Source organism: Rhyacophila brunnea, unplaced genomic scaffold (genome assembly GCF_057557595.1).
Source record: "Rhyacophila brunnea isolate RB1 unplaced genomic scaffold, BYU_Rbru_1.0 scaffold_6, whole genome shotgun sequence".
NCBI lineage: Eukaryota > Metazoa > Arthropoda > Insecta > Trichoptera > Rhyacophilidae > Rhyacophila > Rhyacophila brunnea.
Window position 1 is genome coordinate 41,693,026 of NW_028233276.1, and position 17,757 is coordinate 41,710,782.

The 17,757-nt window shown below is 31.0% G+C and overlaps 1 protein-coding gene across 2 annotated transcripts in view; it reads left to right on the top strand.

The window, feature by feature from the left end:
• The window catches only part of LOC147065694 (prostaglandin E2 receptor EP3 subtype), a 107,039-nt gene that overhangs the window by 43,226 nt on the left and 46,056 nt on the right, over nt 1-17,757 (top strand). The gene's annotated exons all lie outside the window — the stretch shown is intronic.

The window sequence follows — 17,757 nt, forward strand, 5'->3', positions numbered from 1 at the left end:
CCAGTATATCGGCTATTTTTCAAAATGTGTTTGCCGCTGTATTCCTCATAACCGAACTGTACCAAATAACCTCATTCTCATTTCCTCACCTACTAAGTTAATTAAAATAAAGTGAGTACATTTTGATTTATTATATAGGCGCATTACCTACTAATAAATTACAACTTTCGCACATAGCTCAAGCCTCCACACAGTGTTAATTATTATATTAAACGATATTTTACAAGACATAGTTTTTAATAATTATTCAAATCCACTGGGTTCGATTGAAAAACTAAGTGTGTAATTTAGAATACATTATAATTAGAAACCATTCATTTAATTCTATCCCAATGGTAAATTACTCCAACAAAGAAATTCTTTAAACCTATTATTTCATTTTATTGAAATCAAAAACTTTCAACGATATAAACTCGTATAGACGCACAAAGCTTTTCAAAAGTTTATAAAAATTTCAACACCATACCAAACTTGTATCCATTAAAATGAATGCATTTGATACTTATTTATTTTTTGCCAGTACTGGTGCTTTGTTGCAAGTATACCGTAATTGCTTACCTTAAAGTTTCTCTGTGTAATGTACCAATAGCGAAGACTTCATACTGGGCGAAAAAGAATTTAATTTTCCAACGACTTCTGTCGTATATTATGTAGGAATGTATTATAAATATATACAGATTACAGAACAATCTGTCAAAGGTTTAAAAAATGTGACAGCGCGGCATCCGTCTTTAAAGTATTTATCGGATTATTCGTCGAGCAATGCTGATGATTTTTGTATGGACTTTACGTCCCGTGACCTCAGTATGTCTATCGCATTGTATGCAATATGGTAGGCTCCGATCGCCAAGCCTAAACTCTTTGCGCATAATATTATTGTCTATGACTGCAGTTTTGTTCAAAATAATGAATAATTAGATATTTAAAAAAAAATATTTCTATGGCATTTAATCTCATATAAATAAATATAGATTGTTTTATTATAGTAATAGTATTTCATCAAATGAAAGAATTAACACAAATCATAGAAACAAAAAAATTAACCTGGAGAATTTTTTTTCCAGTCTTTTATATACGAATATTATATTTTTAGTTAAAAAACCATGATTTTTAAATTTAATTTAGTAGGCAAATATAATTTATCTATACTTCTGATCTCGTTAATTAAGATTTGTCGTGTACCTACAAATACCTAATGATAAAAATAATATGTAAGGCTACTTGCACCTAACAACAACTTACAAGTGTGATGGGTAGTGTAGATAGTGGATGTGGTCATGAAAAATGAATGCTGTAAAATTCTCCGACAGCAACTGGGCGCGGTCTTGTGTAGGTGTGCTTCATGGTATCGCATATTCCTCGTATACATTCTTTTTAACGAAGTAACACGTGTATCTACCGTTCGTTTTCTCGCCGATTGCCTTACCGCTCCAATTAGTGTCCATGCAGTGAACACTTGGCCTACGACCTGTCATACCCTCAAGTGGTTGTTGTATACGAGCAGTCTGAAGGACAGTGACGTCCCTAGACAAAATGCCGCCCCATTTTTTTAAACAGTATTTTTTATCATTCTTTCATGACTCAAATATTTAAGAAATGTCTTATATTACCTACATTACATTACCAACAAAATATAATTACCACTAAATCTAATTTTATTTAAATGCCATCTCTATTTTAATGAATAGACAATATTGCGAGTCCACAGTTTCAGATACATTTAAACATACACATAACAACTTCCAAAACTCGTGAGTGACTGGCAAAAATATTGTTGGATAAATTTTAAATTAGGTTAAGTATGTACCTACCAATAATTAAAATATAATTCGCAAATCTGCACGTGTCATTGTTGGCCATCAAGGATGTCACGTCCAAGGATAACGGAAGTAAACTAGACATCGCGAACCCGACAAAAAATACAGTCCTGTTAAACCTTTATACATTATTAATACATTTTGTTTCCAACTAGTGAACTGAATTTTTCAATGGAAAGATATTTCCGTTATTACTAAGTTTGGGTGGCTATTTCTACATATTATAGATACCTAATGATTCTCCCCGATTTGCTGCCCTTCGAACAACTGCCGGCCCCAAGCGACGCTCAATCTGCCTACCCCCACGGGACGTCACTGCTGAAGGATTATAAATAATACAGTTCATATATTTGTATAAGTACTGATTTAATCAGAAACTAACAATTTTATTGAATATTTATAATGTATTTTCAATAATAGTATTTCAGATGTAAACATTCTAAATCCCGGGATTATCAAATCGAACGGGATTGTAAACCCTAATACCATATTATACATTGAAACTCAACGAATCACATTTTTATTACGACGTGACGTGTTATGATCAATTCGCCCGGTTATACATGTTTTTTTCTGGCAAATGTAAAACATTTATTCGACCTCAATGTATCTTTATCACACCTGTCTGAAAGACGTTTACGTGACGTGAGACAGGAAGTACTTAGCCATGAACAAAATTAAGTTCGTTTTATTTTCGCTTTTCGTGACTCCATTTACAATCGTACGTTAAGTACTCCCCCAAATGATGTGAGTCTTGAAATATACAGGCGAATATTTTTAAGAACGTAGGTTATTATATTACATGTGCGTACATTTTCAGAAGCTTATTCAAAAAATATTAACTACCTAGTCATTGCAAAGTTGAAAAAATTTAACTATCACTACGACATTATAAAACAATAACACTGTTTTCATAATTTTGTTTCACGCTAAAATAGTACAGTTTGGAGTATTCTGAAAGATTTTGTATTTTTTATTCGTTCGTAGCCCTCGTACTCCAGTGCGTAAGACGCTGGCTTTTCATCCGGGGCTACGGGTTTGATTATCGGTGAGGTCACAATATAGTTATGTGATTTTTTCAAAGCTTGGGTGATTGTGATTGTGATAAACGACTGTTTCACTACACTACTTTCATAAGGCCTCGTGGCCTGTTGTAGCGTTAAAAAGTAAATAATATAAAATTCATGAATATGCTTAAATGTAAGTATCATATTTAGATACATTATATTACGTTCTTTAATATTTTATACATATTGTTCAAATTTTAAATGCTTAAATATTATTTAATATGTTTTTATGGCTAATATAATTAATTTGGCATTTGCCGTGATCAAGTGGTAGAATATTCGCTTAAGTCGCTGGTTTGAATCCTGCGTTTAGATTTTTTTTTATGTGTGTTTGGATATAAAGCATGAGGCCAAAAAATATTTATATGCAACGAAATCGCCAAAAAACTGTACCTAAGTAACTAACCAAATCATCACGTCAATACAGGCCGCCATTTTATTTGCTTTGTAATTGTTACTAAATGTTGTAATAGAAAGCATCCATATTATAATTCCCTCAAGGTATACAGAAGTAGTTTAATTTAATTATTTCGATTTGTATTTCTTATTTTTTTAATATTACATTTAAAATACACAATGAGATCTAATGTATTTAATGTTACAAGAACTAAAATAATTATTACTTTAAAATATAAGCCTGACTACAGTTATTTAGCTTATTATTTTGTTGTTTATTGTTCTTCTAAATAATTACTTCTAAAAATGACTTTTGTGGGAGTTTCTAAAATTATTATATCCGTTATAATATGAGTTGTTCATTTTACAGAAGGTACTTCTCATTTATTTAGGCTTGGATAAATATTGTAATATTTCGTGGGTTTATTAAAATATCAGTGTATAAATCAGAGAACTGACTTTGATAGTATTCTTCCAGAGCTTTTTGATGCTAAAAATTTCTCCCATTTAGAACTTTTCAGAAATATAAAAAATAAACTCTTGTGTTTCTTTTTTACTTGATAAATGAGTTCAAAGGTCGTGAAAAGCGGTAAACTTTTACTTTTAGAGCTGAAATAAAATTGCGAATATAAACGTTCACAGGAAGTTATATAAGAGAATTGAACGGTATCTGTATTACTTTCACACCTTCGTTAGATAACGAGATATCTTTAAAAAATATTACAGAGTTATTCATCCACATACTTTAATGATGCTCGGGATAAGTTATGTTCGCTTAGAGCAGGGATTTCCAACCAGGGTTTCGCGAAAATTCTTTGAAGCTTGCAAAAATAGTAGTACTTCTAAGTAATAAAGTAAAAAAAATATTTAACATGCTTACATAATCCATAAAACAGCTGATTAGCTTGATTATATTATATCGCGTCATTTTTCAGTTTTGAATTAGCTAGACTTTTATTTGGAAAGGGAAATATTTTTATAGGAACAAGGAATACAAATTAAGGAATCGTGTACATAAAAAAATGTTAATCATCATTTATTAAATTATTTTTAAATATGATTAGTCGTACTGTATCAAAATTTAGTAACCAGCTTGAGAAAAACGTCTAGTAAAAACGGTTAAAAATTAGTAGTAAAAACAGTAGTAACATAACATTTGTTTTATTACATGCTGACATCGCAATGACGGCATGACTAATAAAATTGTAGGTTATTTGACGTTTCATTACATTTTCTTGGGTTCGGCTGTATCCGCGAGCACAAACATACCCGAATTTGACCAACATTTCTACCAATCTAAATTTTCACCATATTACGAATTTACAAATTATTGTAGATACCGATTAGTTTTTTTCTTCAATTTTTTACTATTTCCAAGTGTGTCCAACATGTCACCCAAAATAATAATAACGATAAACGACAGTAGGTACAGCAGTCAGTCACGTGGAATGATCGATAATTATCATAATTTACATGACCATAAATTATTTTAATCGATATTTAATGAGGTTACCAGCAACTTGTTGCCAATGTGGACACCGCTTAATACACCACCATGCAACAAAAATGCACGAACGTAAGAATTTAGGCAATCGTCAATACTTATAACATTTCAAATAATCCTTTTTTTATGTATAAACTAAACTCTAAACTAAGACTAAACAATACTAAATATATATATATATATTTAGTATTGTTTTTGCTATAAAGTTTTAATTCAAATAAAGAAAAAAATGCTCTGAAATACGTTTTGCCACGTTCACAAACTTGGCCGACTGCATAACTACACGATAACATTATAATTGTATATATTTCAATTAACAATATTTCAACGATTTAATTCATCAAAAAATCGAAAAAACCAAATAGCAAGGTACTCGTACCTACCAATCACAAAAATATACCTTAATATTTTTTAAAAGATTCATATTTTGTTTTATTCATTAGACATTGTATATGGGAAAGAGAGTTTGTTTTTTCACTTCAGAGATGTTTCTACTCATTTTTTATTACGCATAAGTATTGTGTGCTTTATTAAAATTTTACCATTCAAACACTAGCTTAAACCATTCCAAAGGTTGTGTGAATCATTATGCATATATAACTATTTTCAATTGCGAGAAAAACATTTTTATTTTGCCTCAAGTTGGAAAATTCATTTTGCCACGAAGACGTCGGACAAAGTTTTTCCTAACAAAACTTCTTTCATTTTCCACTACTTGCGAACAATGAATTTTTTGAGGAATTTTTATAGAGTTTATCATTTTATATTACATGTTTGATGGCTGCAGAAAATTTCTCGGTTTACTTAACTAGTAAGCACCTACTTAAATGCAGTGGCGTACTTTGAACATTATAATATGCATTTGATATTACCCACCAAATTAAAATGTTCTTGTACTTCATTAATGATATTGGTAGCCATAATAATATTTATTTAGATATTTTTCTAATTAATAAGCCTAGGAAGTAACAGACGTAAGTACTTACTATATTTTATCGAATACGAGCGTTTGTATCCTGCTTTGCTTTGGTATTTTCTTTGGTGTTTGTGTATATTCATATTACTTTTCGAAAATCAAAATAATGAATGTATTCTTAGTTCTCTTGCCCAGAGTATCAAGACTGTATAGGTTCTTATAATGCAATTGCTCGATTTGATTCCATTGATTAGACAATCTTTTTTGAAATTATTGTCATGAATATTATATTATTATCAATTTCTCAAATGCCGTACTAGAAAAACGTCTTTCATTCGTTAAGTATTTAACTTTTCTAGTTTCTTTGTTACTCAAATGATGTACATTAATATATTCTTATATCAATATTCTAAGCTTTTATTTTTGGTCAGTCTGCTTTAGATGAAATCACACCATCGAGATGAGTCAACCTTTTTGCAACAAGCAGTGTTATATATTATACATAGATACTTTTTATTAGGCTTACTTGCCTATTTTCTGATTCAAATCGTAACGTTTGCATATTTTATCGCACATTTCATTCATCTGCGTTTCACCCAGATGTCCGTCATCCTGTTGTCGACATTTAGTGGCATTGAATCGTCCCACTCTCGTATACAGAGTGGAAGAGAGTGAATGAAATAATTATGTTCATGATGATAATCGACCGTTCGTTGTAATTGAAATTAATATTAATAATGAATATTGTACTTATTGATTTACCATGATCAGTAAAGCCCGTATCTATACCACTCTTGTCAATACCTAGTTCTCGCCGAGCAACATACCCAGCTAATTTCCATTCTATCAACTTGGGGACCTGATTCACAACGCGTTTGCCTCCGAATTCATTAATTTCTTGTCCCTGATAACTATCTTCAAAATCAGGAGCGCATCCGTTTTTTATTCTCCCAAGATGCAGAAGTAACCTGCCAATCGTGATGCCAAACTGGAACGGCAATAACCCTGTCAAACGAAATCGAGGATGAGTAAAGTTTATATGGACCTTTTTATAATTTATGAAAATTAGTCTACTTGGCTCATTCAGCGTACTTCCGTGTAGGTACTTTAAAATTGAAGTCATGTTGTGAACGTCTTGAATTTTTAATTTGTAAAGTTTATGTTAAATAAATAAATTTAAATTTAAATCCACAAAAAAAATATTTTTGTGTGGTTAAAACGTTGATAATTAAAATAGGTATACAAATAAATACAGATATTTTAAGAAATAGCAATGATGAACAGATTAATTCTAATAATTTACAGATTTCGTAATCATAAGCAGTTACGTTATATGTAGTGATGATGTATTTTTATACACTGAAAAGATGGCGCCGTCACTGTTCACATTTTTTGTATAATAACTGAACCAAACAAATAACTATACAAAATAATGTAAAGTACTAAATCTACTGGGAAATTCATAAATTTGAAGGCAAAAGGCTTCTTACTTTTCTTTTGTCAGTCGTATGGTTACGTTATAAAGAGTTTTATGAAGTGTTACTATGCAAAAAATCATTATTTATCACCCTAGCAACTGAACTAGCAAATTCATGCAATTCACATGAGAATAAACCGTTTCAAGTTTTTAAAAATATGTTTTTCTAACCATTTTACTATGTACCTTTCAGTTAAAATATTAATAATCGGATTATTTGTTTTCTTCATTTCAATGTTTGTTATTAATATTAGTCATTTTTCTTGCTATAAAAATCATTGAGAATTCTCGTCTAGTAATTTTTGGCAGAAATTTAATTCAGCCGTATATATTTTTCATCGATAATCACTTTGACAAATACTAGCACCTGAACGATTTATGACATACATAATTATATTTTTGATAATAATTTTGGTGGGCTACCTATGAACATACTTTCATTATCTTCTAGCTAGGTATACTGAATGATACTGGTACTAAAATTTTAATCTGATGTTTCTTATTACTAGTTGTCGGAGTAAAGAAGGATCCGGCAAAAATAATACCAAATTTATAATATGTCAAAGTAATGTTCCATTGTCTAAGTTAATCTTATAAAAATTCATTGTTTTAAAACAAATGCGGTATCTCAAATACGTTTACTGCAGTAAATTCTAATAAAAAAGTCATTCAACTTAAACACTTGCCATTTGTAATTTGGCTTGACGATTTCGGTCATTTCTCTTCGTACAAGTTCTTTTGTACAAACTACACGTATCTGTAAATATCATGGTTATGACGTGAGTTGGTTTATTAAGATGGTTTTTCACGAAAAATGGTCTCTCAATATAGGACCATACATTCTGTCACAACACCACCGCAGATAATATAACCAATAAATATATTTCGAAAGCTCTTTGTATTGTGTACTTAATGCAACCATCGTTCAAATTAAGCTTACATGCTATATTATTAAGTATAAGTATGTAAATTTTACGTTATCTTCAAACCCAAGAATCCAATTAATGCTACATTTGATGCAAAAATCCTAGGGATTAGGCAATGAAAATAGAAATAGTAAAAGTTTAACAATTCAACAATTAATGGTAAGTGAATTTTGAGCTTTTTGTTTCAAAGTAACCATTGCCATTCTGGGCCGAAATTTTAGATAACAACTCAGTATAATAAAATGCTTATATTCAGTTGAAAGGTTTTTTTTGAATAAACGAGTCCAAAGCATTTAACGAGCATTGGTTGCTTATTATTCTCTTGCCTCATTATTTAGGGATGGAAATTGAGGGGAAGATAATTCAGCTATGTATGCAATAATATTTTTGTTGAAAAAACAACACACCGGGTGTCGAATAAGAACGCACCCAGCGCAATCCGCTTAATCATGTCATACAATATAACGGTTGAATAAGAACCGGCTTTTTCAACTACTCTAAGACGAATTTTCCGCTAATTAATCAAGTTTACTTAGCTGAGAAAAGCCTACAGTTGAATAATTATCGATTATAATTGCAATTATTAGTATCGTGGCACATAACTTTGTTGCCTAAAAATGAATAAATAAATTCCAAAAATTCCTCGACTTGGTTGAATCCTAAATAAAGTGTAGCACGTCCTATCCGAGCAAATAATTCTTATTTATTTGTACGACCATTACTAAGTTCTACTACGCTCCTTTGTTTCGGGATATAAAAGTACCATAGGCTTTCCTTTGTAATCCAGCCCATATATTTTCAAACGAAATGAAATCTGAAGAATTTTATGGAGACATCTTGGAGGAGATTTGCGTACTATTTTTGGCATTATTTCTTCCTTACAATAAAGCATAAAATATACAGATAGTACATAATATGTTTATTACACCTCGGATTTGTTGTTGAATAAATGCGTTATTACTATTTTTATTCCAGTATTCCTGGAACATAAATTATTAGAATCTTTCTACAGTTTCTTAAGAGCTCTTTTGATGAATAGTCATCTAGAACAGTACTTCTTAAACTGGGGGACTGGGGGGCGTGGTCCCTTAGGGGGCCCTGGAGCACCTGCCAGGGAGCCGCGACATATTTCAGTATTTGAAAAATAACATCATAAAAACGCCTCATAAAATCACCGGACGATAATATTTCCCAAACTTAGATGAAGACCAAAGGACAATTGGATAAGAACACCATTAAATTTGCTTAATCCTTAAAATATGATTATACAACGTGGGTAGCTACTGGTATTATTGGTAATAGAAAATAAACACAGGTTGTGTTTTTCAACGGAGACTTTGGAGCAAACCCTGCGAATTAACATTTCAAACATTGTACCGAATATTGATGTATAAGCCCCTCTCATTAAACTGTTTTTATTTTTTTAATAAAAATGTACCTATAATAATAATTAATGGTAGTAAAGTACTATTGGTCACTAAAGACTAGAATTTTTGGGGAGGGGAGCCTCGGGGGCCGTGGTATGAAAAAGTTTGAGAAGCACTGATCTAGAAGCAAAAGTTACATACTTATTAAGGGATTGAAAAAAAAACAGATATTTTTTTAAATAAAATACCTAAGTCTTTTAAATTGTAAATATAAAATGATCTGAGTATATATTATTATTAAGACGACAATAGATTGGCATTTATATTTTGAAAAAAAAATGTCTATAATAATCTAAATAAATATGTGCCAAAAGAAGATTTGAGTTTTACACAATATTGTATAATATCCTAGCTCTCGATGATAAACATATTCCAGATGGGGTAAGAATATAAGCTAAGTGACTGAAAAAAATCTATTCATACAACTATAATTTAATGTGAGTACAAAATTTGTTTTGAACGTCTTATATTTTATTTCATTGTTACCAAATAAGATTCAAAAGACAATCATATTAACCAGTGACGTCCCTAGACAAAATGCCGCCCCATTTTTTTATACAGTATTTTTTATCATCCTTTCATGTCTCCAATATCTAAGAAATGTGCTGTATGTTGTATGGATACATTACTGACAAAATATACACTTTCCACTGAAATATACATAATTAAATTTAGATATAAAAAGCGAATTTACCAGAGTCTGAGGTTCTACTTGGTTGATATATCTGACACATTTGGTTTGTACCATTTAGCCATAAACAGATTTATTATTTTCACACCATTTTACTAAACTATTAATTATTGTACAACATGCCTACCCCCACGGGACGTCACTGATATTAACTTTCCACCGCATCTGGTGTTATGTTCTAGTTGCTTAATGATAGCTGCTTGTGGTGCCTAAAAACGCCAGACTATTTTGAAAGTTAGATCGCTATTCAAAATCCTAGATCTGGCAATGGAAAACGTGAATTTGGCAACTCTGCTTCTAATGTATTTTGTGATATTTACTAATTCGGTGACGTTGATTAAACTCGCCTCTTTCCTCGTTCAACCATATTTTTAAATTTACTTAGCTTTTTTTTTTTTTTTAATATTTGCCTCTTTAGAGATTTTTAATTTCAATTACCCTTACGTCGTCGCCCATATCCTTCCTTGTGAGTGAAAAAAGTAATATATTATAATACATATATTTTCATGTGATGTTTTTTTGTAACACTATTTGTATCATATACCTGTAAAATATGAAATAATATTCAAAACAATAATTTTAATGGACTAATAAACATACAGTAGTTATTCAAGCAAGGATTGAAACATTTTAAATTCGTGATACTATAATAGTTAGGCACATACTTAATAGTTATTTAAAACATCAACTGTTGATTCTAGAGGCATTTTAATGATTATCGACTTAGATAACAGATACTTAATAATGTCCTTCAAAAGACATGACCTTTAAAGGACATCACGTGACATTTATACCGAAAACAATAATCAATAAACAATTATTCCATCCTAGCCTGCTTTTTCAACACACCCATCTTTATTTCTTCCTTTCAATTTCTCGCAATACTAAAATTGATTAACAAAAGATAATCGCTTCAGGAATTCTTAAACTGCTCAATATAATATATACACTTACCTTGTTATAACTAACAAGTCATAGTATAAATCAGTAGCAAATAATGCCTGTTGATCAGAGGTAAAAGATTATGTTATGTTATGAGGTTATGACAAACCAAAATAATAACAATACACACTTAGAAAGCAATCGATGTCTTATAATAATATATCTTCAGTACATTATTGTAATGCAAAGTAACGCGTAAAATGTTGATCCATCATATTTTGGAAAAGCGAAAAATGTATAGAATTATACTACGATAATCACACAGTTCGTACAAACGTTAGTTACAATTACAGGCTTAAAATGTATTAATAATAATTAGTAGTGTAATTATTACAATTAAATTTTATACCAATTCGTCATATTCATGATAATAATTGCGTATTTAGTATTATATTGAGAAAAATCTAGTAAGTATTTAAATTATTTTTATACATGTCCGGCAACTTGTACGTACGCAGTTCGCCGTATCACACTTCACCGTGAAATGTTGTGTCGAAAATATATGGCCGTACATTAAAGACCGTCCAACCTCTTCGGGTCGTATAGTACTGACATAAAATTTATGTCTAAATAAAACACGGTTCTTGTCACTTTACAAAGCCAGCAACAAACAAAATTTGAAAATGGATTATTTGTTAGGTTAGATTAGGTTAGGTTTTCATTCTTGAATTTTGCTAAAATCAGCTCTGAAAATTGAATTAATGTTCATATTGAATCTAATAAAATTGGAGACCATAACATGGCCTATTATTATAGTATACGGTCATCTCTTTCCGATAAGAAAGCTGACGGCGAACTGTGCCACGGTGAAATGTTTTTTTGAAAAAAAATTATAAGTCAAGTAACAAGTTGAATGTTAAATAATCGCTTATTGTGGAGACCAATGACTTTGGAATCCGTGGTGATATACAATAATTAATATTCCACGCACATACTTCTATTATCAAATAACAATGGCATATGATAATGTCTTCTTGAAATGGCGAAACCGAATTGTTAAGACTCGTCGGAAACGTTTACTGACTAGTCAATCCATTTATAGATCGTCTGATTGGCACCATTAAAAAAATATTGTTTCTCTCAATATTTATTATGGAATGTTAACTGTAATATATGGAAATGACAGATCACTTTGTATCGATTTCAATTATCATATTTTATAAACTAATAAACTTCTATAAATTTAATTATTATTACCATTGGTTTAACCTTAACCAGACACCAAAAATTATTAAGTATTATCTTCAATAGTTCGATAACTTTACTTATGGCTCAATAATGTCGTATAATATACTGTCCATTGTCTTATTAATAATTTATAAACTATATGTCTAGACTCTAGAGCAGGGTTTCCAAAATCTTTATTTTGAACACCTTGCTTATTTTGTAGGATATGTTAATCATACATAATCAATAAATAATTTTAAAAATATATATTTATTTAATAATTATTTTTAAAATATGACACAACACAGAACAGATTAATAAATAGAAATCCGATAGGCTATATTATTCAATACACTACATTTTGACGTAGGGTTTTGAACGTGTGAGTGTCCAATGAAAATGAACCACGCATTATGGACGTGCAATAGTGTATGTAATACACCAATATTAAATGAGCATCAATGCATAAACCGAGGGCAGTTGTCGGTATGACGTATTCCTGACACGTGTTTAAGTTTATATTGTATTCTTTCGCACTCGAGATCGATTGCCTAATACTCCTTACCCGTTAAATATTTCAGTTCCCGTTGTTTCTGAGTTCCCTGTGATACATACAAATATAAGTGAAAGAATTTCTCAATGACTTGTTTGCAAATTGCAAATGTTCTTGATATCAGGCACAATATTAGAAAGTTGAATTCAGATATTTGGTGTACCGTCGAGCCTCTTCCTGGACGTTGACTTCGTTACAGCATAATTAGAAAATTCTGATTCTAATAAATATGTCGTAGTAACCAGAAGTAAAACAATAACAGCTTATTTTGACACACTGGGGTACTCTTTTGATAAATTCGTGGAACACCTAGTCTCGTTCCACGGAACACCAGTGTTCTGCGGAACATAGTTTGAGAAACCTTGGTGTAGTAGATCATCATTTTGAAACCTTCGTATATTATATATCTTAGTGGGTAATTAGTTCAATATATAATATCAGATCAGTAATATATAACAGGGAGGATATCATTTTTGTAAAAAAAAATTGAATATTGGTGTAACTCTTGTTGTTTTTCGTTATACGTGTGCAGTTTTCCAAGAAATCTATAGTCGAATGCTTCTAGACTCTAGACGATATTACATTTCTGCTAAAGTGATATACTTAAATAGTTTTTTCCGCAATCGATTTACATTTTTTATGATTTTAATGAGAGTCTATTATTTTCAGTTTATAATGGAACGACAAAAAAAAAAATCTTGTGAAACTTGTATCATCTTAATTGTCTGCTAACAATTTACTATCTTTTCTCGTGAATGGGACAACTGGACGCCAGGATAATTGGACGCCGCACTGTCATAGACACGTATACAGAACGTAGAGGAGGAATTTTAATCAGTTTCTATCTACTACTTAGTAGTTTTAATTCACTTTACTCTTGACATAATGTTTTATTTATTGCGGATTGAGAATTACCATGCCTAAGGCTTTATATATAATAAAAAACTCTTTTTTCATTGGAACTTAAACATATGCACGATTAAATCATTATTTACGTGTGCATATTTAAAATCTCACCAACTATTAAATCATAATATAATCATTTAAATATAAATAATAATATTAAATATATTTTTAAAGTACCTATAAGTACCTAACGTCTATTTATTTTCGAATTGCGTGGCGTCCAGTTGTCCCGGCGCCAAATCGTTCTAGACCCCTTTTCTCTTATTTATCACATAGTTACTTATTCTAAAGCAATGACCAATACATTGAGACTTTCAAAGAGTGATTTTACCGGAGGTTTTTTTAATATACCTTGGAAAGAAATAATTCGTAGTGAACTAGTACTCGGGGATGGATTTAAAATGCCCTGGAGACGGAATCTTTCTAAGAAAACGTAAAAGTTAACTAAATAAATATGTACTCGTTAATTTAGTGAAACATACATATTATTAAGATATAAGGTGAAAGATAATCAAGGAGAAGTAAAGTTATAATAAATTTATAGATTTTTTACGTTTTAGCATAATTTAATGGAAACGAATGGATAGTGAAATAATAATATATTAAACTATTCAGGCGTCCACACGGAAAAATTGTTTGGGTGGGGTCCATTATCAAAAAATATCTATAATATTTTTTATTTATTTTTAAGGCGCCATGTGGGGATGGGTTAACAAAATCTAGCTATTGCCACTGACTTTTACTACACATTTACATCAACCACAGAATACTGCACTTTTTAAGGTACATTCCCCATATCCATACACTCCGCACTTTGAGCCTAGCAATTAACACCTGATTTGCAGGTATACGTAAGGACGTACACCTACGAGTTATTGCGACCTGTCGCATCGACAAATGGTTATCGAAAGCGCGTGCTTTAACTGTTATCATTATTATGAGTGAGTGTCCGTTTGTCAGAATTTTAATACAAACATTAGATATATTACCTAAAAAGCACTGCAGGGATTCACTAAGCTCCAGATGTGTTCCTCAGGCACAGGCCTTGCGTCGTAGAAATCTGAGAGGAGTGTGGCCATACCACAGAACAGATAATAAATAGAATATCAATAGGCTATATTCAATACGTCGCATGGTGAAGCAGGCTTTTGAATGTGTGAGTGTCCTACGAAAATCAAGCACGCATTATGCACGTGCAATAATGTGTGTAATACACCAACATTAAATGAGCGTAAATGCATAAACCGAGAGCAGTTTTCAGTATTCGACGTAAAACGTATTCTAGACACGAGTGTAAGTTTAACCCGGATTCTTCCTTACTCGAGTCGGTTACCTGCTATCGCCTTACCCGTTGTGTATTTCAGTTCCCATTATTTCTGAGTTCCCTGGGCCAAACCTTTAAGAATTCTGTTCGGCAGCCAAATCATCCGGCTCATGATCCTATGTCATGGGGTCCAGACAACATCATTGTGTGCGCGCTTGACCATTATAAAAAACATCCATCAAGCAACAAATACACAACACACAGTGTCAGTTGCAAACTCCAATGGATAGTTATGCCAATACGCTATTTATTACATCACGCTATCATAACTACGAAGACATTTTCCTAAAAAAAACTGTGAACAGTAAAATATTTTTATAAAACTGAACATTTGATTAAGTTTATAAGACTTAATCAATAAAACTGTGTCGGTAATCGCGATGTCTGCTTTATCTAAATTCTTTCCTAAGTATTTTATATTCTCTCGAAATTTGAAATGTAATTTGTTTACTGTGGTCTTATTTATTCTTCTTCTTTTTGAATATTAGAATTTCGGCAGACATTCCAAATCACCAATAACAATTAAGTTTTACGTTTCATCGGAACGTCAAACTCAATTATAATTTTCGAATCTCTTTCGAAGTCCCTCTTGACTCTCGACACCGCTTATTATAAAATATTCCAAATAATAAAGGACGATTCCACGAAATTTAAATTAGAAATGGCTCTCTAATTGAGAAATATTCTATTATCCATGTATTTTTTATAAAATATTATATTGCACTTACGCAAAATTCATATCGTAACGTTAGCTCGTATATTAAGAGCATACTTCAGTGAAACGGCAAATAATTTTCAACTATAGGTGCGACGAAATTTTGGACTCGCTGGCAATCGCAGATCGAAAGTCGAGCTGTGAACACGTCAAATTGTTTTGTGATAGCGTTGGGGGAATGAATTCTTAAATCGTCTAAAGATGACCAAAAAACGTTACCCATTTACTTGAAAAAGAAAACATGTCAATGAATATATTATTATTCTTACTAATAGAACAATAAACAGAATATTAAATGGACGCATGTTGAATTTTTATGACAAATTATGTTTTGTTCTGCAGGCGTCGTTTGTACAATCTTCGCGTCGCGTAGTCACGATCGTTTTAGACCGTGCCTCAGCTGAGGTATAGCCTTAATACTATCGACCGAGGGTAGATACTTGATGGAATTTGAATTTAAATTATAATAGATTTAAGTTTTGTACCATTCCAATTGAGTCGTTTATTATGACCCGGGCTTCGCCTTTTGGCATCTTCAGGCACTATCACAGGCACACTCACCACTGACAACGAATACAGTTAATTTTAACTAATATAAAATATTAATACAATAAAGTATGTAAAAACTTTATCAACTACCTATGAAGTCAAGGATCACAATAAAAAATATAACAAATAAATTATGAATAGTTGAAGTGTTTGAAAAAACCACCTATCACTAATAATACAATCAATAGGCGTATACATCATCAAAACCCTAATAATAGATCATTAGATAATAATCAATTACATTACAATATTCTATTACCTACTACATTCAAGAGATGTAAAATCATCAATACTGAGAAAACAATGGCAACGTATTAAGAATTTAAAGGAAGTTAACTAATGAGATATATCAATAATATCAGTCTTTAAAAAGTCACATTAGTTAAACAAATATAAATAGTTTAAAAAAAAAATCCCACCTCTTCTACTCAGCTACTTGAAAAATTTCCGTTATCGAATCTTATCGAATCCATCATAATACATTATATTTTTCTGACTGAGGTAACAAAAATAGATATAAGTTTTCACCGGCGTAGTTTTGGGCCACTGAAGATGGCATTATAAAATACTCTAACCACATAAATGAAATCTTTAGTATGATTCCATTATCTGGACTTCTTATGAGGATTTCTATAAGCTTGTTTTAGAGCGTGATCAGAAAAAATTTTGTCGTCATCTTTATTTTAAAGTTTATAATTATTTTCCTTTTGACACCTTCTCAAACGACTATTTTCCGACTAACTTTCTTCAAGGCATGCTCGCCTTTCATTCTCTTGAAGCTCGTAGGTCACTTCTGCTCTTAAAGCATTTTTCCCTGCTTTTACGTGGTATCGTTTTCAATCCCGATATTCTAGAAAATTTGAATTTTTACGCACCCGCAAACATGCGTGGTCGCGCCATGACCTATTTTGGGTGAAAGCTGTTTCCTCGTGTCAGGCTCACCAGGCACCAATAGCGAGGGCTATGCGGCTGGTCAATGCACTCCCTAGAGATGTAGATATTTTTGGCGATCCATTATATTATATTCTGTTTTTTAAATTCTATTTTATTGTTTAATTTGTATTTTTTTGAATTATTGTTGTTTTTTTATTTTATTTCATTTGTATAAAACTATTTTTGCTTTGTTTTTTCTCTACCTTGTTTTTTGACAAACTGACTGATTACTTGTAATTTTTATTCTAAATGTCATGTTGTGAACGTCCTGAATTAATAATTTGTTATGTACTCAACGTGTCTTTTTCAAATAAATAAAAAATAAAATAAATGACCGTCAATATGGATTAGAATAAATTATTTTAGGTACTTATATTAACTGTTCTTATTAATATAAGTAATATTTATTTTTATACGCAATATCTATGTTTATTCTAAATGCAGGAA